This window comes from Ruditapes philippinarum, unplaced genomic scaffold (genome assembly GCF_026571515.1).
Source record: "Ruditapes philippinarum isolate M1 unplaced genomic scaffold, ASM2657151v2 ctg546_1_1_1_1, whole genome shotgun sequence".
Taxonomy (NCBI): Eukaryota; Metazoa; Mollusca; class Bivalvia; order Venerida; family Veneridae; genus Ruditapes; species Ruditapes philippinarum.
The window spans coordinates 114931-133141 of record NW_026852301.1 but is presented as its reverse complement, the minus strand read 5'-3'; positions in this window follow the sequence as shown (position 1 = coordinate 133141).

Here is an 18211-nt window from a genome sequence, read left to right as displayed (position 1 = left end):
CTGATGGAGGTACATAATAGTGGCAGAGTCGGGATAAGGCCGTCGACTTCAATCATTTTTCATTTACTGCTGTAGTTGAAATCCAATCATTGGGATTCTGTTTTTAGCTCACCTGAGCAATGCTCAGGGTAAGCTATTGTGATCGCCCCGTGTCCGTCGTGCGTCGTCGTGCGTCGTGCGTCGTCAACTTTTAACAAAGATTCAAATAACTTTATTTGTGTTCAAAGGCCTCAGGCCCAAAATACATAGCATACATACAACAATATAGTAATATGGTTGCGTCACCTTAACAATGTTTATTAATGCGAAAAAAGACTAGTTGTTTATGTTATCCATTAAAACATATACATAAAACATAAGCTTCCTTAAAGTGATTATATCACGTGTACCTATTAATACATAAAAATCATGTAGTTCTTTTCCGCCAAAATACCAATTGAATAAATACTTATCACGGATTTGTTTATATTTTTTACATATAAAGAAAGCATGGAATTCACAATCTATACTATCATTACAAGTTGTACACACACGTTCTTCCCTTGGGATATTATTATGTCTGCCTATTTCTATACCTAATTTATGGTTGGAGCAACGAAAATTACAAAACGCCTTTTTATGTTTAAATGGTATTTCTATTAATAAGTATCGTTCAACATTTAAAAGTGATTTAAATTTATTATAGTGAAAACATCTACTAGAGTTCGTTATATTTTCATACCATTGTTGAGTACAACAATCAATAAGTCTTTGTTTGAAAAGTTTAAGGAACATATTCGTGTCACCAATTTCTTGAGATATCCAGACAAAACCAAAACCATATCTAAACAGTACATGTTTAACTTTGGTAACCCAACATATTCGACCTACATCGTCTAGTGACTTCAACATTAAATAACACTGTTTAGGATATCTAAATGAAGGCATGATCAGAAGTTTACAAAAATATCGTATGCAGTTTGTCATGTACGAAATACTTAATGGCAATCTACCACATTCCCCTAAAACCATAGCTGTATTTGTAGTTTTTTTAACAGATAAATGTTTTCGACAAAAATCGTTATGCACATATTCAATAGTTTGGCTATATTCAAAACCCCATATTTGTGACCCGTAGCATAAAATTGGTTTAATCATATGGTCAAAAATTTTAAACAATTCATTACTTGGAAAATGACCGAAAGGTTTCTGATAATATTTTAACGATAATATTGCCTTTTGGCTTGAGATGCCATTTTTTCCTTAGCATGAGTCCATGATAATTGAGGAGTGAAAATGAGTCCCATATACTTATACATAGATGTTATATTTAAGCTTTTACCTCGGAAATACCATTTCTCATAATGACGTAAAGGACCACCATTACGGAAAACAATTACTTCTGTTTTATCAAGATTGATTTCCATGCCAGTATTAGAACAAAAAGTGTCAATTACATTTAATTGTTGTTGTAATTTAGATACAGTCTCTGCACAGTTTGCTACATCATCGGCAAACATTAGACATAATATATCAGGTATATCATTAGTAATAAATATTCCTGTGCCACAATTTTTGTCTAAGTAAGATAGACAACTCATTGATAAAAAGAATAAAAATAGTCGAACTAGATTTATATCCCTGTCTTGTTCCTATGTTACACGGGAAAAAATCAGTTAAACCGTTTTTGTGTTTTCACACAAGACTTTAAATCGGAATACATACATTTTAAAACCCGTAAAAAATTACCATGAATGCCTATTTTCTGTAGTGAATCAAATAATTTTGAATGGTCAATTTTATCAAAAGCTTTTCGGAAATCGACATATAAACAATAAAAACGACCACCTTTTTAGACAAGTATTTTTGTATCATGGCTTGTAAACAAAAAATATTATCAATAGCTGAGTAATTACACCTGAAACCTGCCTGACATTCGTCTATTTTATTATTTTCTTCAGCCCAATTATGTAACCTTTTATTAACAACGCCAGAAAATATTTTATACATTGTATTTGTGATAGAAATGCCCCGATAATTGTTCGGTAAGGAAGACGACCCAGATTTGTAAACTGGACATATAATACTTTGACCCCAAGTATTTGGAAAATTTCCTGTTGTTAAAATTGTGTTAAACAGCATTAACAAATGTTCCCCGATGTCCTCGCGTGAATATTTAAAAAATTCAGAAGGAATCCCGTCGAATCCAGAACTTTTATTATTTACAAGTTTAGAAATAACTGATTCCATTTCACATAATGTAAAAGGTAAATTTAGTGAATTCGCACTTTCATCAGAAGATACATGTTCGTTATTTACGTGTGACGGCACTTTTACCGCGTTTGCGTCATACAATAGTTTATTGAAGTAATTATACCATTCTTTAGAAGAAATGCTATTGCTTGTTATATTATTTTGTGGTTTGGCCGATTTCAATTGTTTCCAAAAAGAAATGGCATCAGTGCTGTTCACTAAGTTATATCTATTTTTACTTTGGTATTCGAATTTCTTTTTATCACAGCATATTTTAAATTCATTACGACTTGTTTTATATAATCTCAAATCATTTTGTGTATTTGTGTTACGAAAATGACGTAATAATTGATATTTTCGTTTCTTCAATCTAAAACATTCATCATCCCACCATGCAGGTTGATTAGAACTAAATTTAAACTTAATTCTCATACATTCGCCAGCTTCATGATAAATCTGAGTTAATAAATTTATATACTCATCAATATCTTTGTTAAGCTTTTGTATTAATGTATCATTTTTCTCATGCAAAAGGTTTCGTAAACTATTCACGAAAATTTCATTATAATTATTTTTCCAGCGGAAGTTTATCATATTAATATTAGTACACGTGTTTGTTTGATAAAGTGTATCTTGCACAGGTATTTTTATCTTAAATTCTAAATTGCAACAGATAGGAAAATGGTCTGAATCGTCTTTATCTAAGACTTTAAAATATTTAACATACTGAAAAACATTTGTTGAAACAATCATATAATCTACAACACTAACTCCGTCGTTAGAATAACATGTATATTCCCCTTTAATATCACCATGACACCTGCCATTTAATAAGTGAACATCAAATATGCAACAAAAATTTACTAAATCTTTACCAAAATTATTCCCTCTTATAATATCTTTATTTTGACGTGGAATTTCAAAATAGCTGCCTTCATAATCGACATTACCAAAAACATAATGAAGATCATCGTTAGGAATGAAATCTAAAAAATCTCGGGTCCTAGCATTGAAATCTCCGCCCAACATAAACAACATCTCCTCTGAAACCAATGACTGCACATCAACCAAACTTTACAGAAATGATCCTTGGGTGGTCCCCTTTCAAAGTTGTTCAAATGGTTCCGGTCTGTTGCATATGTAGGTCACAGGGCCAGAAAAGGATTTCAAAAAACACAAAATTAAAAAATCTTCTTGTCTGAAAGTACATGGGCCAGAGCTTTTGATTTTTGGTATATGGTATCATCTATGGGTCTTCTACCAAAGTTGTTCAAATTTTGTCCCTAGTGTCAAAATTGGCCCGCCCCGGGGGGTCATAGGTTTTTCCTTATATGTCTATAGGTAAATCTAAAAAATCTTCTTCTCTGATTTGGCAAAGGCTACAGATTAGATATTTGGCATGAAACATTGTGTAGTAGACCTCTATCAAGATTGTTCAAATAATGGCTCTAGGGTCAAAATTGGCCCCGCCCCGGGGGGGTCATTTATTTTCATTACATACATATAGTGAAAAACTTGAAAAATCTTCTGGTCTGAAAGTAAATGACCTAGAGCTTTGATATTTGGTCTTTGGTATCATCTGAAGGTCCAATACCAAAGTTGTACAAATTTTGTCCCTAGTGTCAAAATTGGCCCCGCCCCGGGGGGTCATAGGTTTTTCTAATATGTATATAGTAAAACATAAAAAATCTTCTTCTCTGAATTGGCAAAGGCTACAGGTAAGATATTTGGCATGAAATATTGTGTGGTAGACCTCTACCAAGATTGTTCAAATAATGGCCCTCGGGTCAAAATTGGCCCCGCCCTCGGGGGGTCATTGATTTTCATTATATACATATAGTGAAAACTTGAAAAATCTTTTGTCTGAAAGTAAATGGCCTAGAGCTTTGATATTTGGTCTAAGGTATCATGTATAGGTCCAAAACCAAAGTTGTTCAAATTTTGTTCCTAGAATTAAAATCAGCCCCGCCCTGGGGTCATTGATTTTCCCTATATGTATATAGTAAAAAACTTAAAAAATCTTCTTTTAAAGAACCCAAAGAGCTAGAGCTAAGATATTTAGCATGAAACATCTTCTAATGGGTGTCTACCAAGTTTGTTTCAAATAAAAGCCCTGGGGTCAAAATTGGGCCCGCCCCAGGGGGGTCATTGATTTTCCCTATATTGCATATAGTAAAAACTTAAAAAAATTTATTTTAAAGAATGCAAAGAGCTAGAGCTAAGATATTTAGCATGAAAACATCTACCATGTTCGTTCAAATAAGAGCCCTGGGGTCAAAATTGGCCCCGCCCCGGGGGTCATTCATTAGCTCGACTTTTTCTTTTTAGATATATACATATATATATACATACATATATATATATATATATATACATATTATATATATATGTATATATATATATATATATATATTGCATTTTTTAGTGTGTGTGTATATATGAAATATTCTCTCATTTCTATATATATATATTATATATATATATATATATATATATATATATATATATATATATATATATATATTTATATTATATATATATATATGTATATATATATATATTTACATACATACATATATATATATATATATATATATATATATATATATATATATATATATATATATATATATATATAATATATTACATACATACATACATACATACATACATACATACATACATACATATATATATATATATATATATATATATATACATACATAAATATAAGATATATATATATATATATACTTACATTAAAAATCTTCTTTTTAAAAAACCCAATAAGCTAGACCTTAGATGTTTAGCATGAAACATCTTCTAATGGGGTGTCAACCAAGTTTGTTTTCAAATAAAAGCCCTGGGTTTAAACTGGCCCCGCTCCGGGGGCCTATATACAGGTGAGCGACTTTGGGCCATCATGGCCCTCTTGTTCTCTATTTAATTGTCACATCCGCATTATTTGTGCCGTGTGGTGGCTGTACAATGTCTCCCCGTTCATTTAATCAATGATGTTATATTTTCGATCCTTGAAGATCGTTCAGCACGACTTGCACTTTCCAGTCCCGTCCATGAATAGGCTCAATCAAACCAAGCCTGCAAAATTTTCAATTTTTGGCGTGGTTGGACTTTCTTTTAGGACTCTGTTTTTCTCTCTTTTTTTATTCTTTGTATCAAGCTAATTTACGGAAGGTCGTGGTACTAGTCAGGTTGCCCGCTCGTGTCTGAAATGTTTTCACAAAGGGTATCTGTGTCTTTCTTTACACTAAAGCAGGAATGTTTTCAACGTGACCTCAGTGTCGTTTGAAACTTAAAATCCAAGAAAGCCCAAACGTAACAAACCTTTTTAAATACTTACAAAAATACATTATGGTAGATTGGAAATTCCAACTTCAAAAATTTAAATTAAAGTTGCAGGCATTTGCTCACTTAAATACTGTATAATTATTGTTAGGGTATTGCCTGCTTGTTAAAATTGTGTCCTTTGACAGCTTATCTATGGTATCTCCGATCCCCTCTCAAAATTTCATTTTGGTTTAGTTTCACTCATTGTATTCTCGCTTAGGGCACACGCAATTTTAAACCTGGGGGTAATATGCCGCTTTTCATAGAATGGCAAATAACGTGTCACATTGAAAAACCGCCATATGATTTCATACACATCCCACAGATGTTAAAAATATCTGAAGTGTACCAGTTCATGTTTAATGTTATTTCTGCTGAAGACGGTGCTAGGAGGCGTGGACGGTAGCTTGCAGTTACACCACTACCGTCCATGAACAGGTTTAATCAAACTGAGTCTGCAACATTTTTCATGTTTTCCGTGTTGGACTTCTGTTTAGGATTCTTTTTTCTCTATTTTATTACTAATAGGCATTATTATAATGTGTAATGAAATCAAGCAATACTCTTTCTTCTCTAAATACAATTCGATAAAAGTTACTGTTGTTTGTCGTGAAAACAGTCCTTACTTGGGACATTACTTATTCTGCAAAAAGTCTCAATTTGAAACTTAAAGTAAGAAAAATAGCAAACTATAACTTTTCTGCTGAAGAAAAAAGTAAAACAACTTTCAAGAATGTTTAAATAGAAAGGTACGAGTTTTTTATTTCATAAAAATAATGGATACACCGAACTTTGTTTTTGAAATTTTGGGCAAGTATCTTTAAACTGTAAAACAAGAAATTCTGGGTATAAACTGGTAACAAAATTGGAATTAAAGTCGCTAGGTCTATGCTGGTAACCCTTCAAAATTAACCTCGCTCTATACTGTAACATTGTTTTTTTTTCCCAAACGCATTTTACCAACATTGAAAATATATTGGTTCAACTGGTCATTTACTTTTTTATAAATGTTTCTAAACACAAAGGCCACTAACGTTTTGTAGATTTACTTTATTCTAGGCATGCTTAATAATGTCGGAATGGGAGAAAAAGCGTTTTGGTCTCTCGATTCAAATTTTCAAACCGTCAACTCTGCACATTTATGCGAGGGACAATTATAGAGATAAATCTGCGGTGCAGGGGTCTTGAAGAAATATATGACTAGATACCGGATTCTGTTCCTTACAAGCAAAGCCACAAAAATCATCTTTTAGAAACTAAACTAACTAGTAGTATGGACCTGAATAAAAAGCACCTACCTCTCTTCCCATAAATAATCCTCCATCTTGAAAATTCTATACTGTAACCGAAAAACGCGATACTGTAACACGTTCCCTACGGTGAAATAATAAACAGATGGTATTGGAGATGCGGAAAGTTTTCATCGCTTATGGCCGACCAGTTTTATATGACATATGAACGGTTAAACTTAAACCATAAGGATTTTGTATCCATGGTGCTGTGAATGGCTATAATTAGAAAAAAATAATATGGTTAGAGGTTTCGGACTCAAATAACAACCCACACCTTATTGCAAGATACTTTAAGACACCTTTACTGAACATTATCAAGAACCAAAATACCCCCCCCACCCCCCACCCCCAATACTACGTTTGTGATGTTGGTACGGGAAACTACATTGCTTTACTATTGCAGCAATACTTCAGACACGATTTCTACAGATCCGATTGCTGGTACTCGAAGCATTTGTAGCTGGAGAAAGAACATCTAACCAACGCATTTAGAAGTGGTGGTGTACATTACCGACAAAAGGAAAATCAATTGGTGGATTAATTTTTTTCAAAAACTTACGCGATACATGTGTATTTAATGATCTGGACCCGGTACAATGTGAAAACTTTAAAATTTTGCTCCATGGACCTCATTACAAACCCGAGTTAGACCGGATTGCACATGGAATAAGGCAAACAAACCAGTTTTCTATTATGTGTGGTAACCTGACACAATGTTTTTTTTTACCAGGTGAGTATGAAACTCACGACTTCGGGCAATGCAGTTAACTTTAAGAGACGTATATATTTGCAAAGAACATGTATTCAAGACCAAAAAGACAAGGTGGGGACTTCGTAGAAATTAGCCCCTATAGTGAAGCGTTCTATTGATGCCATTGATTTAGCACTACAACTGTGTACCAAGTTGAACGATTTAATTTTGAGAATAAAATTTAATATGAATACGCTTTAATACGACTAATATTTTGATTTTTGTTTCGTGTTATTGATATATACTAGGTTTTCATATACATTTAAGTTTTTCAAAAAATAATGTTTAAAAATCATGAAGACGATAGTTAACGATTTCACTTCATTATATGGTTGTTTAAGATATTGGTTTGGAAATATTTTAGCAAAATGTTTACAATATATTTGTGAGTTATCATTTTAAGTTATAACCACTCTAATTTTGCATTATAAGGCATTGTAAAATTGACAGCATTGATGAGTGGTATACCTAAAGGACACCTGTATGCAAAATTTAAGCAAAAATTTACCGTAAGGGTTTTTTTGAGTTGCAGGCATTATTATGAGTCAGAACATATACATTAAAAAGGCTTTTTAAAAGAAAATACATGTATTGAAAAAAAAATCCGTTTGTCATCTAATCATTATCATGTTTTGATAATAAATCTATATTATATATTATATCTATATATCTAATATATAACGTAATATCATGTTTTGCAAGGGATGTTTGTTTAGATGCAAATAAATAACATTCTAGTAATGAACTAATGCATGTTTAAATGCATGACTATTCTCGGCACGATAAAATATGCATGGAAATGTTTTCTCTACCCCCCCATTTGAACAATTTCTATCATATCATTCTAAATTTTAAAAAAAATCACTAAAATTACATTTGTCAAAGGGCTTGTATCAAAGTTTGGCTAAAAAACCTTTTCTAGAAGTATACTGATTCATTCTGTGAAATATGTAAGGGCTTTTACCGGCTAGTTTGTAATATACATGTATAAAGCATTGAAAATGTTATATGTCGAATTTGCTCTTAGATTTTAGCATTAATTAGGCAATGGCATATCTGTAAGAAATGTTAATAATAGAAAACGAGCATATTTTTCCATCTAAATATAGCTAGAAAAATACAAAAATACTGAAGAATAAAAAAATGAAGAAAATAAAGTTGGCTCCTATGGGATTCGAACTCACAACCATCTGATTTCATGCAAACTAATGTAAATTACTCTTGAAATGGAGGTAGATGCATTACAATGGTCATAACCTTTAACATGTCATTTCTTTAAACAGTCCTTTGCATGTAATTTTCACGAAAAAACATACGTGTATTGAGAATCTTCCTAAAGTTATTTAAAAAATCAAATCTAAACACATTTATGGTACAAGTTAATGGTTTTTTCCAACTCAGCAGCCTGTTAATATTAATTTGTAAAGTTTTTACATCACAATATAAGGTAATGTGCAATTTTGTGACTTTTTTTACGTAAAATACATGCAAGTACTTCCTTTTGTTTTTGCATACATATTACGAAGATTAACTGCAACTATATGAATCGACTTCTGGATCAAAGCCCTGGTTACAAAAAAGGCCTACCCGACTAGGAATAAAACCTCGGTATCCCGCGTAACTGGCAGGGAACATTTCCACTATGTCAAATGTCACAGGGGGAGAAAGATATGCAGCCATACCGGAATTCGAAACCGGGCCCCTTACAGGCCTAGTTCTGTCCCGACCGAGATTGCTCATCTTCTACTGAATATATTCGTTCCCGTGACATATAAATTATACGTGTAATTTCAAGTATGTGTTAATAAGATTCAAACGTCTTATTCATTCGCAACAATTAGCAACCATGCCTTTTATGATGTATTATGGTATTTTAAAAGGAATATACATGTATAATTATGATTGTTATTTAAAAAATAATAATTGATCTTTGTTATAAATGCTGACTTATTTTCTCGTTTTTTTTTAGGTTTTGCCTTGTGACTTTTCACTTATAATTTTATCACTTTTTACTTATGACTTTTATCTTTTGACTTTTGACTTATAACTTTTGCTATTTTCTGCTACTTTTTAGTAGTAAACATTAGTTTTACTTGATTTTAGATTAATGAAAATAAGCATATTTGTGATACAATCACCAAACACAAGGGGGGACATCAGCCCCGAGAGTGGTGTGAAATCATATAATGTTTACAAGTACATTTAGCCAGCAGCCTCATTTTTGCATTATAAAATCCTCATTTGTTGACAATTTATTATTGTGTTATTGTAACTTTGTTATAATCAAAATAAACTTTTAATTTACCACCGAAATAAACAGTATATAAATGTTACAGAGATTGTTTTTATCTATGTAGAGATAGTGTTCCATTTAAATTATAAGTAAGAGGTTGAAATGAGCAAAAGTAGAAATAGAATAGCAATCACTACAGAAGTAAACTGTGTGGAACCAGACTACAGACTACCAAAAATATACTCTACCGAGAGACCACACTACCAAACGTTTTTACCTCACGGTCTAGACCGTGACAGGTTGGCAGAGCTATCAATACTGTTTTGGAATAAATACGTTTAAACAGATAACAACAAACATTGTTTATTCTTCAAACGTGCTTTATTTTGTTTAACAAAATTGTTGTCTAATAAGAAAACAATTGTATTAGATATGCAAAAACAAACTGCATTAATTTTGAGCTTCATTATATTTAATTTAAAACAGAGATAAGAAATACAGAGGTAAGCATTTTGTTTCTAAAATAGCACATATGCCTTACTTAAAAACACTAAGGAACAGCAAAAAATAAACACTGCCATCAACAAAAACTTCAAGTATTTACATCACAGAAGACATATATACATGCAATATTTCTACAAAACAACACATTGATGATACGTTACTGATGAAAAACTAAGAAATCATGAGTGTTCTAACGAAGATTTTGAAAAGATAAGATAAATTAGGTAAACTAGCAACGCTAGAGTGTCTGTATTATTATTATTGAAGTCATGATTTTTAAGATCATTTTCAGAGCGTTATTTCTTCATTTCTAAATGTTCAAAAGATAGAAAAAGAAAAAACAAACATAGTCTCTAGCTAAAAATTTCCAAGTTATCTTTAAGAAAATGTATACATTGTATAATGTATATTTTAAACATGTTAAATAACGTCCACAAGTTGTTTGGTTTTTTTCGAAGAATGACCGACTTTATATGTAATGGAAATCTTATAGTCTTTTGTAATGAGCTTACCCCAACCCACAGCATGTCGAAAAAGGGAATGTGTAACTTAAGAGAACGATTAAATGTTATAATCAAATTTTCTTTAACAACACAATGCACTCCGTCTCGCCGAGACATATCTGCCAGTAAATTCAAGTTGATGCCTTCAACAGTTTTTGTTTAACAAAATCTAAGTATGAAAAAAAAAAACAAAAAAAAAAAAAAACACACACACACACACACAACAAAGGGGAGTTTCTAAAATGTATGTTAGCTATGATAGCAAGAAGTATGTTTCTTTCTGCCTCGCCAAGCTATATGAACATGCAAAGTTTGATTTCGATATCTTTCATATTAGTTTTAAAATTTACAATGGCCAAATACTGAAAATTATGAAAGCCAGAATTATGAATTCATGATTTTTCACACTTTTCTCTGTCTCACCATAACCTGTCTATCGACACAAGTTTTATACCATATTGGTGATATGGACAGGATAAAATGTTTCCAATAAAGCGTCCACAATAAGTAATGGGGTTAAAACTTGAAAATTATCGAGCGTCTGAAACAAGTGTGAAAAAGTAACACTCGTATTCCGAAAATGACTGAATAATTCCATAGACAATAACGAATAAAACCAAATCACAAGTGTTTGGACATTGTGCATTTGCTAAACTGTACTACTTTCCACTCGGAAGGAACGCTGTTTTGCAATGAAACCTCTTAGTCTTCTAAACTGGCTCCGAAAACTTGACAAATTGTATTGCTGATGCTCTTGCAACTGCTTTAAAAATGGGCATAGGTATGTCAAATTGTGAGCCACTCATACGAAACTTGGTCATTGACCTTAGATGTTAACACTTAATATGTGTTTAAAGTTTCAAATGAATCGTTAAAACAGTTTTTGAGAAACCATTTTTCGTGAAAATTCTAAACCATAACTTCAAAGTGGAAAAAGAGGCATAATTTGATAACAATGAAATTCAGAGATTTCTAACTTAGAACGTGTTCTAAACAAGTGTGTGAAGTTTCAAAGCTGTATGATTTATTGTTTTTGAAATACCATTTTTCATGAAACTTCTTAACTATACATTACTTTGTCAAAATAAGGCCTATAATTTGGTCTATATTCAATATAAGATGGACGAAGAATGAACTACGGGTAAAAAATCGATTGAAACTGCAGCAAACAACAATGCGAGACTGAATTGGATTTAAAACTGGAACCTATATAAAAAATGAAGCGTTTGATTCATACGCTGTATGTCAATTTGAGATTATATATGCCTGTTCCGGAAATCAAAATAAAAAATGGATACCCAATGCAATGCATTGCAAGCAAAGTATTTTCTTTTCCCAATCAATTAAAAAGGCTTATATAAGAATAACATTCTGTTCTTGCATATGAGCCCACATATTTTGTTTTTTAAATAAGTCACCAGGAAACTTAGGTAAATGAACTTACCTCGTCTGAATCGTAGTCATATTTTGCCATATTTTCCTTGGAAATTATGAGGCAAGCACATGGGACAATAACAATATCAATAAGTCATAACTCAAAAGTCATAAATCAAAAGTCACAAATCAAAAGTCATAAGAAAATAATAAAATAAATCTATAAGTCGAAACTCAAAAGTGACCCTCCAAGGCTTCCATACTACATTGACTTTGAATGCGAAAACTGTTACCTTTAATAACTTCAAAACCATTTGCCCCTTATCCTTCAGACATCATGGTGATCGCCGACATAATGTTAATAGACATCTTTTTGTTCGGAGGCACCGAAAGTTAATAGGGAACAGTTGCCTTGAGTGTAAAAATCATTACTGCTAAATAGTTTAAGACTATATTATGTAACATCTATTCTAATATTTCGTGTTTTAAAATAAGTTAGATAAGTTTACTTTCATAGCAACAATTGACTTTTCATAGTAACCAGTGACTTCTGTAGCATTGTTTGTTTATCGGAGCATCCATTGACTTCCTTGAAAAACAGTGACCTGGAAAAATCAGTTTTTTTCCTTCGCGACAAGCGACTTGACCATTCACGTTTTAGTACAATTAATCACTTCCATAACAACTTACTACATTTCGTTATCAACCAGTGACCTTTCATAGCAACGATTGACTTCTTTAGCAACCACTGAATTCCGAAGCAACCTTTGATTAGCAACATAGCAACAAGAAACTTAACAACCATTGTATTCACAAAGTAACAAATGACTTTCATATCAATCGGTGTATAGCATCCAGTGACTTCCTGGGCATTTTTAAAAGTAAGCAAACAGGTAATACAGCGCACCAACACAGTTAATTTCAATATTGCGCCGGAACGGTTAAGATGTAATTTGTAAAACAATTAATAACTAGACCCGGGATCAAAAACACCTCACTAGTAGTAGCTAGGTGATACATAAAGTCAATGTATTCAGACCCATTTAGCCGCCTCCTTTCATAGCAATTGTTCCCTCTGCATAGCAACAAGTAACTTCCACTTCAACACCTACTTGTCCTTATGAACAATTCACTTGGATAAAAATCATTAAGTTTCAGTATTGACCAGTTACATTCATAATAACCATTTACTTTATTTGACAAGAAGGGATTTCCATAGCAACCGTTTAATTTCCATTTCAACCAGTTGCTTCCCTAGCACCCAATAATTTTCAAAAGCAGCGAGTGATTATCAAAGCATTTTCGAAGGAGTTATTTTACTTTTCTCATCAACAAGTAAATTCCTTGCATTTGATGACTTTCTTTTAGAATGAGTTGAGCGATATAATGGTCAAAAAGTGTTTTTTTCTGATGCACAGTAGTTATTTTGAACAATTATCGAATATGTTCGAATATGAAAAAATATGTAATGTTTAGACGTTTTTCGGAGTTAAGAAAGCAACAATGACAAGCATCGTCATTGAATCGTTCGCCGAAAAGTAAACGCCATTCAAATGTTGGCATCACTTGAGTACAGATAACGTATTATGTGTCTGTGGCATCTTCACATATTTAAATGATTGTTATACCCTCATTACCCTCTTTAACTTCGAAACACTTTTCTTTCTCAACGCAGAGGGTTCAAATCCCACCAGAGACTCTGAAATGTGACATGTAAAGAAGCTATAAAGAGACTCTTTCACATAAAGAAACGAAGCTATAAAACATGCTTAAGGAATGACGATCGTTCCACTCAATTGTCCGCTTATTCCCTTAATAATGCATGAAGGGGCAACTGTCAATAAAAAACAAAGTTACATAAAGGCATTGTGTCGTTTTGACTTATATCAACAAAATGGTGGTGATTTCGTTGCTGCATCAAGATAATCGAAATAAGTTGCCTTAAATATGCACTTTAATGAGACAGTGTGTCATGCGTAGGACCATGACCTCTAGATCTAAGGTCAGAGTAAGCGGTTTAAGGTCAGTATTAAGAATATCTTGTTCTGTCCGTAACTAGGTTATGTTTTGTCAACTATCAAAATTGTTAAGCATATTGTGTCTCAGGAAAAGTAGTTATCAATGCGCATAGCTGTTACTTATATCAACACCTATTAAACTTTAATTTTCCCAGTTTTATGCCCAAGTACAGAGAAAACGAAAGTAGGGCTATTAAATTTGGGCCTTGTGAATATCAAAGACATTGATTTTATAATGATCCTACGTCTGTCCTCTTACTTCATGTACTTTAAAATGTGTTTCATTGCCAAAGAAGTTAATAAAATACATACTTTCCTATCATTTCATAAAATCTTTAACCCTAACATATAGGGCATACGTGTCTTTTAGACATATTTGATATTTTGTACATTTATAGAGTTCTTGCGTAAGTAAATTGCATTTTAATTTACGTTGTTGATATCTCATGAATCCTTGTTTCATCGAATGTCCTAAAATACATACAAATTTATCATACCAACTCACAACATGAGACTATTGAATAATTTTAATAGTTTGGTTCTCTATGAACTTAATCTACCTTAGATTTGGAACCTTCATAATTCGTAATGTGTGGCTATGATTACATTTGCAACGAATTTGTTTCCAAAGTGTATCTAATGTATTCAATAGCCTTTTATGTCACGGATTTCCATTTAATTTATTAATGTTTATCAACATAATAAAGATTTCAGAAAACTAAACATAATCATGTTATACGGTCAAATATTTCTTTAAGGACTGACGGTTTTTGGTATAGTTAAATTACAGTATTACTCCTCTTAATCATGCCTAAATATTTAAAGTACTTTCACAAGATACATGCAGGATATTAACAGAATTGCGATGATTTAAAAAGGCCATGGTTTGAAAACGTTCTGCCTTGTTTGCTTTAAAATTGAATCATTATAGACAAATGTGTAATACAGAAATATTTTAAGACTCATCATATCAATATACTAAGATATACATGTATGTACATAACATTAATAACTCCCAGTTTCTGTTAAATAAATATGAAATCCTAACATTAACATTTGTACTAATGGATGGAATTCAAAATCTAGTAGAAAGAAAAGTATAATGTATAAACTCTGTTATAGATACTATTATTAGCCAGCTAACACTGGGTATAGTAGACTAATCAATGTATTATCATTTATACATTTAAATGCAAGTCTCATCCATTATAAATGTAAGTCTTTAAATACAGAAATACACATTATCTCCATATACTATGTATATATGTAGAAAGAAAACTATATAATGTATAGAATTAAAGTAAAAAAAATCTCAAATAGTCTATATACCATATAATAAAGATTGAGGTGTGTGAGTGTCTAAACATTAAATGCATATCTCTTACACTAACAAATACTGTCCCTCTTTTAACCTTCCATTAGATTTTACTATATAACTAACTGCATATACATGTTTATCAAGTGTTTAAAATTGAAAACTTCAGGATGTTATCTTTTCTCTGTTTTAATATATGGACATGAGCACCTATATGCATAGCTTTAATTTTCTACCATTTATTTTACCAAAGGTTATTCTATTAACAATTTATATACAAACACATAGAAAATAATAATTGGTTTCACATAGTGATTAGAAGATTCCTGTAGCAGAATACCTGTAGGGATGTACTAACTGAACAATATAGAAAAATACAGTCTAAGGTATATAAAGCATTAAAAAATCTACCAATATTCACTCCTCAGGGCCTGTATGCTTTTGATGATCTTACAACTGGTAAATTTTATACAACAATGAGTCCCCTTACAATAGAGAAACCCGAAACCCTAAGGACACCCTAAAAAGCAAAGTTATGAAATGTTGCAGGTTTAGTTTTATTAAACCGTGCAAAGTAATGGTAAAGTACTCATAAAAAGTTGGATGGCCATGTGACAGCAGTAATTGCAGAAAATCGGATAGCTTTCACATCCGGATACTGGTACACTTTGTAAAAACAATCATGCTGTGCAATAGATAAACGTAAAATGGATAAAATCAATAGGATAATCGTTTACAACAGTTCCATTACCTATTTTTATACTCATTTGCAGGTGAACGTTCTTTTTGTAGGAAAATTTTGAAAATATATAAATGATTGAAAAAGAATACGGCATCAATGTAGACCACAACGATATTCGAAATCCGGGTTTTAGCATTGCCAATAAAGCTAAGACTGAGCCTGCAATTTCGTGAAAATAATATCACACTGCACATGCTTTTTACATAAAGTTATTAAATACAAATATAACAACATATTTAGTTACTTGTTTTTAAAGAATCAAAATAAAACTAATTAACACAACATGACATTAATTGCTAATAATAACAGCTCCTTCCATAGGCCAAAATAAAAAGCATTCCATAAGAGACGACGCCGTTCACCGGCGTCGCCAATTAACATATTGACTGTCTTTTCTGTCGGTCTGCTTGACATGAAAATGACCGTAAATATAACGGTTTGCTCCATAAAAGTTTGAGATATTTTGAAATAAGTGTTATTTAAATTGTTCTTACTTTGCTTGAAATATTGGTATATTTTACAATGAGCTTTTCTACTTTCTGTGGATTGGACATAGAATGTGTTGGCCTACCGGTCTTATATGGTTTTCGTATGTGTAAAATTTCTTATTTATTTCATTTACCCATTTAACACTGGCTCTTTCAACTTATATCATTTGTGTTATTTTATGCTGGAAAAGTTGACAACGTAATAAACGTGTACGAGATATATACGTTTACTATCCGCCAAAACTTAACATATTCAATGCAACAAACCTGTGCAAAACATGGTACAGGCATGCTCATCAAAAATGATCCCGTAATATGTCATAAAGAAGAAAATAAAAACATTAGATTCAGAAGTCATTGTTAAAAGTTATTGAGGCGTAACTTTTATATACACTCTCATATATTCATGACTAGCTATAATATAATCAAATCTGTTAAACATCTTGACTCAAAGTTATTAAAGACTTATACAATTTGTTTATGAAAGTTTTGCAATGGTTTTGTTTTGTGTGCGTTAACGCGTTTCAAGAAAGGGTAAATCGTTAAGCGTATATCGTTTAGTGTATATCGTTTTGCGTTCGTATGCATTTTAAGTTTGTAAGAGCGTGTGTGTAACGTTCGTTCGTTTTATGTATCTATATTTACATCATAATTTCATATGTTGCTATGTTTTCGTTTCATGAAATTTTTTAGAATTTCACTTGAAGGGGAGTCATGTCTCATGTCTACACTGTCTCGTCTTAATGAACAGAATGCGGTTTGATGAACCTTAACCAGTTAAACCTGCCTAGAAGTGTTATATTACAAACTCTTCTTCCCATGTATGTCTTGTACCTTGTTGTTTTGTGATGGTTTTTCTTGGGTTATGTCGGGGGACGTCCCATTGTTTTGTTCGTCTTTGTTCTCAGTTCTATTGCTTTTAATGTGATACGTGTCACATACACTTTTAGCACTTTTTAGGGTTATTCATATATCAAACAAACATCATATTTAAGACCTTTTTAATCTGAATTTAGGAGTGTTTAGTTTTAGTATATGTTTCTATTTTTTTATTTCAGGAAAAAATCGGACCCGCAATAGTAAGTGTGAATATTTTTTAGCTATACTGCTTTCTTTGGACCTTTCCAGTGTTTACAACTTTATGTAAATTGGCTAATTTTTAATCAAATTGCTACACCAAGATAATTTATAGTCACTGGTTGACCTGGTTTGCACGAAAGAACGCATGGTAATGTTTGTGATACTGTTTGTGAGCAGTTGACCTAGCAATGCATGAAAAAGGTGTGGATTAATGTTCCGCTACGAAAAACCGGAAAGGTCCATCAATGCTTAGCCTGATAAAATTGGTTTGACGACATTATTGTTGTGTATACATATTACATGGTAGTTTTAGTTTCTTGTATTTGGCCAC